A 9479-nucleotide genomic window follows, 5' to 3' on the forward strand; every position below is an offset into this window, starting at 1 on the left:
CATCCAAAGAGTAGGAAAGACTGCCTTGAAAAAGTGTCACCGAACTAAATGTAGAACGATGAATATGTACAAGCTTGCCAGCTGGAGGAGGAGAGAAAGGGTATTCTAGGGGCTGACCAGAAGGAAAAGCAGTGTAAGGAGGCTGGCAGGGAGGCGGGGCGAGTGCATGGGCAGAAATAAGGAAAAAGCAACCTAGTGCTGAAAGTGTGCGGAAGGGTGGCGATGAGGGCGTGAGGTGTCAGTCTTTAGGGACAGGCGATCTTGTAGCTGCAGGTCATGCTAAGGAGTTTGTCCCTCAGCAACAGGGAAGTCCTCAGATCTTGCCAGTGGGAAAATTTGTTTAGAAATCTGGTTAAAGTTTTTTTGTTCTTGTTTGTTTGTTTATTTGTTTTTTGAGATATTGCTCTGTCACCCAGGCTTGAGTACAGTGGTGTGATCTCAGCTCACTGCAACCTCCACCTCCCGGGTTCAAACAATTCTACTTTAGCCTTCCCCAGTAGCTGGGACTTACAGGCACCTGCCACTATACCCAACTAATTTTTGTATTTTTGTAGAGTGGTGGTTTCACCATGTTGGCCAGACTGGTCTCGAATTTCTGACCTCAGATGATCCACCAGCCTGGGCCTCCCAAAGTGCTGGGATTACAGACATGAACTGCTGTGCCTGGCATGATTAAAGTTTTAAATTTTAACAAGGTGATTTCTAGTTGCAGAGTGGCTTAGTTTAAGGAGCAACTGGCAATTGTGACGAGGAGACCAAATTAGAAGCCTACTGAAATCATCTCCAAAAAAAAAAAAAAAAAAAAAAGAGAGAGAGAGAGAAAGCTTTGTGCAGTGGCAGAACATAGCCAATGAGGTTTATCTGAGGTGCAATTATTGCTAATTGAAAAAGAAATATGAAGACAGGGAGAATTAGGATGGGGATGAAGCAGGCATCAGAAGTTAAAGCAAGTTGACTAGGATCACACACAGAGACTTCTTGACTTGCAATCCTGTGATTTTTTTCATACTCCCCTCTCTTTATTACTACATCATAATTTACTATCTGTTTTTTGCTGTTTTTAAATAATATACATCCTCTTATCTCCCACACCCACATGACTGTCAGTAGTCGCCCTTCTCTGAAATACCAGTGCCCTAATCACATTCTAAGTTGCAACATTTGTAAACCAGTTTGAGATAGGATTTGCTTCCCTGCTTTGAATCCAGCTTTGGGTAGGTAGCTGCTTATCTCTCCACATGAGATAAAAATACATATATATTAAGTGGGGTGCTCAAGCCAAATACATTCTTCCTGGACTCAAGTTTTTGCAGAACTTTCCAAATTCCTGGGCAATGATGACAGACCTCCATTTTTTAGCTGTGAAAGAAATTTTGAAAACTAGGAAAACAGGTAACAAATACCAGTGATGAGATAAATCAAGTATTTGTCAATTTATCAGGATTATTCTTAATGTAGGAATATGGCACAGGATATTCCCTGGTTATCTATAATATCAAAGCACCGTCTCCCAAATGAGGTTCCCACATTTGGTGACCATACGAGGGTCTTATAAAACAATGGAAATCGCAGGCCCCAGCCCACCTACGAGTCAGACTCTGTAGGGTTTTAGCTCGAAATCTACATGTTTAAAAAACTCTATAGGTGATTCCTATGCAGTAAACTTATTTTTAAAAATCACTGAACTAAAGACTTAGTCACCTAATTTAACTTCTCCAGATAGTTTGTCCTTAAAATACATTTTTGTCTGCAAAATGAGATAATAAAACCTTACCTCCTTAGAATCAAGAGGCTAGATCTGATGATCTCTTCCTGTACCTCAAGGTTCTAAAACCTGCCATTCAATTATTTATTTTTCTCATCAGTCATTACTGATGATTCATTTCTGTTTCTGTGTTTACACCATCCCCTTCACCCAAATTCCCCTGTAAAATCCCTTCTCTCATGTAAGATCCATCCCCTCAGAGAGTAAACTCTCTCTTCTCCAAACCTTGAAGCATTTTTGGTCCCAACACTGATTTAGTCCAGTGCAGCAATTGCTTTGTGGTGACAATCTTTGTTAAGTCCATGTTATGACTGCCATCGTGAGAGCAAGGACTGTCTTTGTTGATGACTGTGATGTTGACCATACTAGGTAAACTATCATTGCAAACAATTTTGTGATCATTTTAATGTATATGGTCAATCAATGTGAATCAGATCCTCTGAAAAGCCTAATATGCACAGACTTCAAGCTTAGTTTCTGATAGATTTTCAACTCATAGGAGTTTGGCTTTCATTAGCTACATGCAGTTTAATCTCCAGTGTCTAGCTCTCTATACTCTTTAATTAAAAAAAAAAAAAAGTATAGGCCAGGTGCAGTGGCTCATGCCTGTAATCCCAGCACTTTGGGATGCCAAGGTAGGCAGATCACTTGAGGTCAGGAGTTCAAGACCAGCCTGGCCAATATGATGAAACCCTGACTCTATTAAAAATAAATAAATAAATAAATAAATAAATAAATAAATAAAATAAAATAAAAAATTAGCCGCATGTGGTGGTGCATGCCTACAATCCCAGCTACTCAGGAGGCTGAGGAACAATAATTGCTTGAACTCAGGAGGCAGAGGTCGCAGTGAGCCAAGTTCAGGACACTGAACTCCTCCAGCCTGGGGGACAGAGTGAGACTGTGTCAAAAAAAAAAAAAAAAAAAGTATAAATTATTTCCTGTGTCAAAAAGAAAAAAGTATAAATTTAAAAGTATAAATTTATATACTTTTAAATTTATAAAAAAGTATAAATTAAAACAAAGAAATTTTAATTAAACTAAAAAAATACTAAGTTGAAATAACCAGTCTTTGCTTACTAGGGAAATAAATATGTTTGAAAGATATAATGTCAAGCATGAAAAGAAGGAGATAGCCAGCAAGACAGACCTTCTCAAGGTGCCCTGAAAATGGATAAGAATGGGGTAGATTTTATTTTTGACATTGAAACAGACAGCATTCAATTTACCCCCAAAACAACACCTCTATTTACATCAGGGCTATTAATTAAATTATATCGGGAGTCTCTGGTCATGAGTTCCCTTGATGTAGGATTGCAAGAAACAGCCCTTAGTCTTAACAAAGATGGTATGAGAAGATGCTTAAATATTATCTATTTGTCAGCTTTAATGTCTCTGGGTTTTTTTGTTTTTGTTTTTTTTTAAAGTAATCTGTTGTTCTCTTATTTTAAACTCAAACTCTTGGACCTTGAGGCATTAAGATTTGGAATTGGAAGAAGAAAAGTAATCTCCTGAATAGATAATTACATAGAGAAATCCACTGGAGAATTTGAGTGATGTCAAGCGGTTGCCCAGATTGGAGGACCAGCATTTTCAAAGTGAGCTCTGGTGTTTCTCTGGAAGTTCTCTATGCATTCAGGGAAAACAAATATGGCAAACAGAATGAAATCCCATAAATCTTTCTCAAGGTTAATTGCTTTTCAGTGGTCCATCATTACCTTAACCTGAACCTTTTCCATGATTGCTCAAATGGCTGAATATTAATTAAATTTGAAACTACGAATTATTATTTGATCCCATAATAGATTTTCTTGATCAGTTACCTGATACTATTTGGGTATTCTAGAGTGTGCTCTGTAGGAAAGGAAAGCAGGAAAAGGTGGGGACTAGGGAACAAATAAGGAGCTAAGAAAGCAAGTGATGCGAAAATATTCTATTGGCTGTGATTTAACAAATAACTAGGAAACAATCAAAAGGTTATATGCAGCAGCATTGTTCTCCTAGGGAGATTACTAGAATTCACCATCATAAAAGTATTGAAACCAAAAGTGTGGTGATGGTTAATTCATCAGAAAATAGCAAATACATTTAAAGATAATGAATCAATGCAGGGCAACATTATGACTTTCATGGACACTTGCAATTTTTGCCTTCATAGATCCTTCCCACCATAATAATACCAATATTAAAAATTATTTTGTATGTAACTTTAAATAGTTAAAATCTTCTTTCTCTGTTAAACTTGTGCGGGCCCTAAAACATTGTGTTTTTTGATATGAGAAAAAATTAAAACATTATTTGACCCTAAAAGTTTATTTTTTTCTTTTGGTTTTGAAAGAAAGTAAGATTTTCATGGGTTCCTAAGTGTCACTGGCCATGTGCCCTGTGCTACTGTGCCTAGTGGATAAGTTGGTCCTGCATCAATGAAGTGGAGACCGTAATTGGTTTGAGGTAAAATAAGTCTTTTCCATTCTGAACTCTTATTTTGTCAGATGTTACCTGGTACCAAAACCACCTCCAGGCTAGATGCTCAGTGGTACAGTTAAAATCAAGAGAAATTTAGAATAATATCTTCTCTATAAACCTGCATCTCTTACAGGATTAGTCTTCCTAACTGACAGAAAATCCCAGATTTATTTTTTGGCTTTCAAGTAATGACCTGAACTGGGAAATTGTATTTATAGCACTAGACTAGGACTGTTTTCCAATGTCCTCTGACTCAGCTAGCTTGTATGATGTTCTTGTGATATTTGACCAACAATTATATTACTCACTGGTATTAGAGACCTGTTAACATTTTCAAAGATTGTCATTAACTAATCAAATTGAGTGACTAAAGTAAGGATTGATTGAAGGTAATGGTGGTGATGACCATGATGAAGACTATACTCATTGTGATTTTTAAAATACATGTTTATTCATTCAAGAAAAGAATACAAGTACGTGAATTTTAGTTCTTTTCTCCTCCAGATCAATATACCTGGCTCTGCTTGTTGTTTAATAGTGTTATTTCTATCTCCCAAAGAAGGAAAAATTAAAAAAATATTTTTTTAAATTTCAAAATACATTGACTTAACAATAATAAAATTGAATTAAAATGGCAAGAAGAATACGATATAAGGAGCACGGGAAATCTATAGGTTTTGGCCTTTCTTCTGCCACTTAAACTGTATTTGGTAAATGACATGCCTTTTCTGGATTAAGGAAATTGAGATGGATGGGAGAATTCTGAAGGCCTCTTCTGATGCTAAAATTGTGTAAAAAATATGAAAGGCTTATCCCTAATTAATAAAAGTATTTATTTCACCATTGCACTTATACATATCTATCTGGATTGCAAACTCTTTTGAAAATCCTGGTCCCTAGGCTGTAATCCATGTCTTCAGAGGTTCTGATTTTTTAACAGGCACACTTGAGTTGGAAAACACGAATTAAATACTAGAAAATGTATAAATGTTTCTATTTTGCAATAATTCTGGACTGTGTTTTAATTAACAAAGATCATGTTGAAGGAATGAGTTGCATTACAAGGCCAGGAGGAAAACAAGGTACTTAACTATAGCAACAATGCAAAGGGCTAAAGGCATGAATAAAGTGAAACAATAAAGTCACAATACCTGGGCATAAAACTGCTTTTCAGAAATAGAATATAAATGCCAAAGTCAATTATAGATCAACAGAGTCAGAAATAAGAAGATTTCTGAAAAAATATTAAATCTTTCCTGTCTCAAAATTGTCTTTAAAAATTAATTTTGAGATAGGAAAGATGTTAATTTCATCAAATGGTTTGAGTTTGGAATATCTAACTCTCTATTCCTCTGTACCTCTTGTATTTTCTTTAGCGTTGAGAGGCAATATTTTTGACATTGTACCACCATTATAATAATTATTAAATCATGCTGACTATGTACCAGGGAATTCACTAAGAGCTTTGTGTAGACTAAATAATTTAATCCTCACAACAACCTCATGAAGTAGGCACAATCATTATCCCAGTTTTACAGTAGGACAGACTAAGGCACAGAAATGTTTGGTAAATTGATCAAAGTGACAAAGGTGGTATAGCACCAGAGTCTTTACACATAAGCCCAAGTTAAGTATAGACCAAGTCATTGAGTATTTCCAGTGAGGGTTACATAATAATATCAGCATTCAATTATTCTTTCCCCTACTCTGAATACTTGCTAAACTCTATCAAAGTCTTAGTTATCATCTTATTAACTTCAAAATACTATGTAATTCATTTTAAATAGCTTTTTGGTATAATCCTACCATCACCAGCATGTGCCAGGCATCAAGAAAAGGGAGAAGGCGAGGAAGGGGGATAACAAATATACATTAAAATATGTTACCTGCTAATGCAATAAGACAAGAAAAGGAATAAAAGGTATATAGATTGAGAAGCAAGAAATAAAAATGTTTCTGTTTGCTAATGATACAATCATCTATGTAGAAAATCTAAAATAATTAACAACAAAAAAAAACCTTCTAGAGCTAAAAAGTAATTATAGAAGGGTTGCAGGATGCAAGGTTAATACACAAAAGTCAATTGCTTTTCTATTTACCAACAATTAACAAGTGGAGTCTAAATTAGTCTCCACAATACCATTTACATCACCACCCCTAAAAATGAAACACTTAGACAGAAATCTAACAAAATATCTATAAGAACTATATGAGGGGAACTATAAAACTCTGATGAAAGAAATCAAGGGAAAATTAAATAAAGAGATATTTCATGCTCGTAACAGGAAACTCAATATTGTCAAGATGTCAGTTCATCCAATCTTGATTTTTAGATTCAACACAATTTCAATCAAAATGCCAGAAAGTAATTTTGTAAATATTGACAACCTGATTCTAAAGTTTATATGCTGATACAAAAGACCCAGAATACCCAACACGATATTGAAGGAGAAAAAGTTGGAGGATTGACATCAAGACATACTATAAAGTACAATAATCCAAGCAGTGCAGTACTGGTGAAAGAAAGAGCAAATAGATCAATGGAACATAATAGAAAGCTCAGAAATAGACCCACATAAATACAGTCAGCTGACCATTGACAAAGCAAAGGCAACACAGTAGAACAAAGAGTCTTTTCAGCAAATGGTGCTGAAAAAACTGGACATCTACATGCAAAAAAAGAACCTCATACCCTTCACAAAAATTAAGTCATGGATTACAGACCTAAATGTAAAATGCAAAAACTATAAAACTCCTAGAAGAAAACATAGGAGAAAAATCTAGCTGATCTTTGGTATGGTGATGACTTTTTAGATATGAATCCAAAGGCAGAATCCGTGAAAGAAATAATTGATACGCTGGATTTCATTAAAATTAAAAACTGCCTGCTTTGCAGAAGACACTCTCCAGAGAATGAGAAGACAAGCCATAGACTGGGAGAAAATATTTGCCAACAATGTATCTGATAAAACATTGTTATTCAAAATGTACAAATAACTCCTAAAACTGAACAATGGGAAGATGAACAACTTGATTTAAAAATGGGCAAAACACCTGAACAGATACCTCACAAAAGAAGATAAACAGGTGATAAGCATATGAAAAGATGCTCCATATCATATGTCATCAGAGAATTTCGAATAAAACAAGATACCACTACATGCCTATTAGAGTGAACAACATTCAGAACACTACAACACCAAATGCTAGTGAGGATGTGGGGATCAATAAGAACTCTCATTCATTGCCAGTGGGTACAAAATGGTACAGCCACTTTGGAAGGCAGTTTGGCAGCTTACTTCAAAACTGAACTTACTCTCCCAGTCATCACCATATCAAGCAACTGCACTCCTTGTTATTTACCCAAAAGAATTGAAAATGTATGTCCACAATAAAACCTGCACATAGATGTTTTAGTAGCTTCATTAATAATTTTGCTCTAATTTGGCAGCAACCAAAATGTCCTTTAGTAGGTAAATGGATAACCTATGGTACATGCAGACAAGGGAATATTATTCAGTGATAAAAAGAAATGTGTTATCTAGCTGTGAAAAATCATATAGGAAACTTAAAATACATTTCTTTTCTTTTTTCTTTCTTTCTTTTTTTTTTTTTTTTTGAGACGGAGTCTCTCTCTGTCGCCCAGGCTGGAGTGCAGTGGCCGGATCTCAGCTCACTGCAAGCTCCGCCTCCCGGGTTTACGCCATTCTCCTGCCTCAGCCTCCCGAGTATCTGGGACTACAGGCGCCTGCCACCTCGTCCGGCTAGTTTTTTGTAATTTTAGTAGAGATGGGGTTTCACCGTGTTAGCCAGGATGGTCTCGATCTCCTGACCTCGTGATCTACCCGTCTGGGCCTCCCAAAGTGCTGGGATTACAGGCTTGAGCCACCGCACCCGGCCTAAAATGCATTTCTAAGTAAAAGAAATCAATATGAAAGGTACATACTGCACAATTCCAACTACATAATATCCTGAAACAAATTAAAAAGATCAGTGGTTGCCGGGAGTTAGGGAGAAGAGAGGAATGAATAGGCTGAGCACAGAGAGTGTTTAGGGCAGTGAAACGATTCTGTATGATACTATAATGGTAGATAGTTGTCATTATACATTTGTCCAAACCCATATAATGTATAACACCAACAGTGAGCTCTAACATAGCCAGGGGCTTTGGGTGATAGCGATGTGTCAGAGTAGGTTGATCAGCTGTAACAACTGCATCGCTGTAGTGGGGGATGTTGATAATGGGAGAGGCTATGCATATGTAGAGACGGGGTGGATGAGAAATCACTGTATCTTCAACTAAATTTTGCTGTGAACTTAAAGCTGCTTTAAAAATAAAGTTTATTTTAAAAGTAAATAAATAATTATTTAGAAAGCTTACTACAGTTGACTCATGCTGCCCCATTAATACATATATCACAGTTACCAGTTCAAATACTATCATTGCTTCTAAAGGATGAAAATACTGATGTGTGGGTTGATTAACGTATGTTGATCCATGGGAGGCTGCAGAGAAAACCTTGGCTAGGAGAAGCATTGTCAACGGCATGTCTCTTTCTGTGCTTTGCCCATTCATTCTAGGTGAGGACTCTGTATACTGCTCCTATCTCATAGCCCTACCAACATCGCTATGGCTTCTGTCACAAGATGCCTTGCCCAGTGGCTCTCTCGAGGCCAAATGAAGCCTATAGTTTTGGAGAGTAAAAATCTCTTATTCACATTTGCTTTTATTCTTCTGGTAGACTATCCTGCCTTTGTTCCATAGAGATGATTTTATTAGCATTTCATTTGTGTATGTACTGTATTTTATTTGTGTATCTCTTGAATCTGAATTTGTGTATCTCCTGAATTTGAATATCAGCCAAAAAGAAAACATAAGAACAAACTGGAAAAGAAATTATCTGAGCAATCAATTAAAGATGCTTTATTAAAAAAAAAAAAAAAGATTATCTGTGCTCACAGAGTTGACAAATACGGACATATTTGTTATGATAAATTTAATTGTTTTATATTTATATTCACCTGTGCTTAGATTGTTAATTTTTCATGAGCAATGTGAAAGAATGCACATTATCTATGGTAAAACAGAGTATCTGCAGCAGTGGAACGGGCATAGCACACTTTTAGCTCCACAGAGCTCAGTCAGGTATTTGCATTTATGAATAGCCTGAAATCTTTAAGAGTTTTATAGGAGGGTAAAGAGGAGAGATACTGCCCTGATGGTGCAGTTACGTCAATAGCCTGTAGA

This window comes from Piliocolobus tephrosceles, chromosome 7 (assembly GCF_002776525.5).
Source record: "Piliocolobus tephrosceles isolate RC106 chromosome 7, ASM277652v3, whole genome shotgun sequence".
Lineage (NCBI taxonomy): Eukaryota > Metazoa > Chordata > Mammalia > Primates > Cercopithecidae > Piliocolobus > Piliocolobus tephrosceles.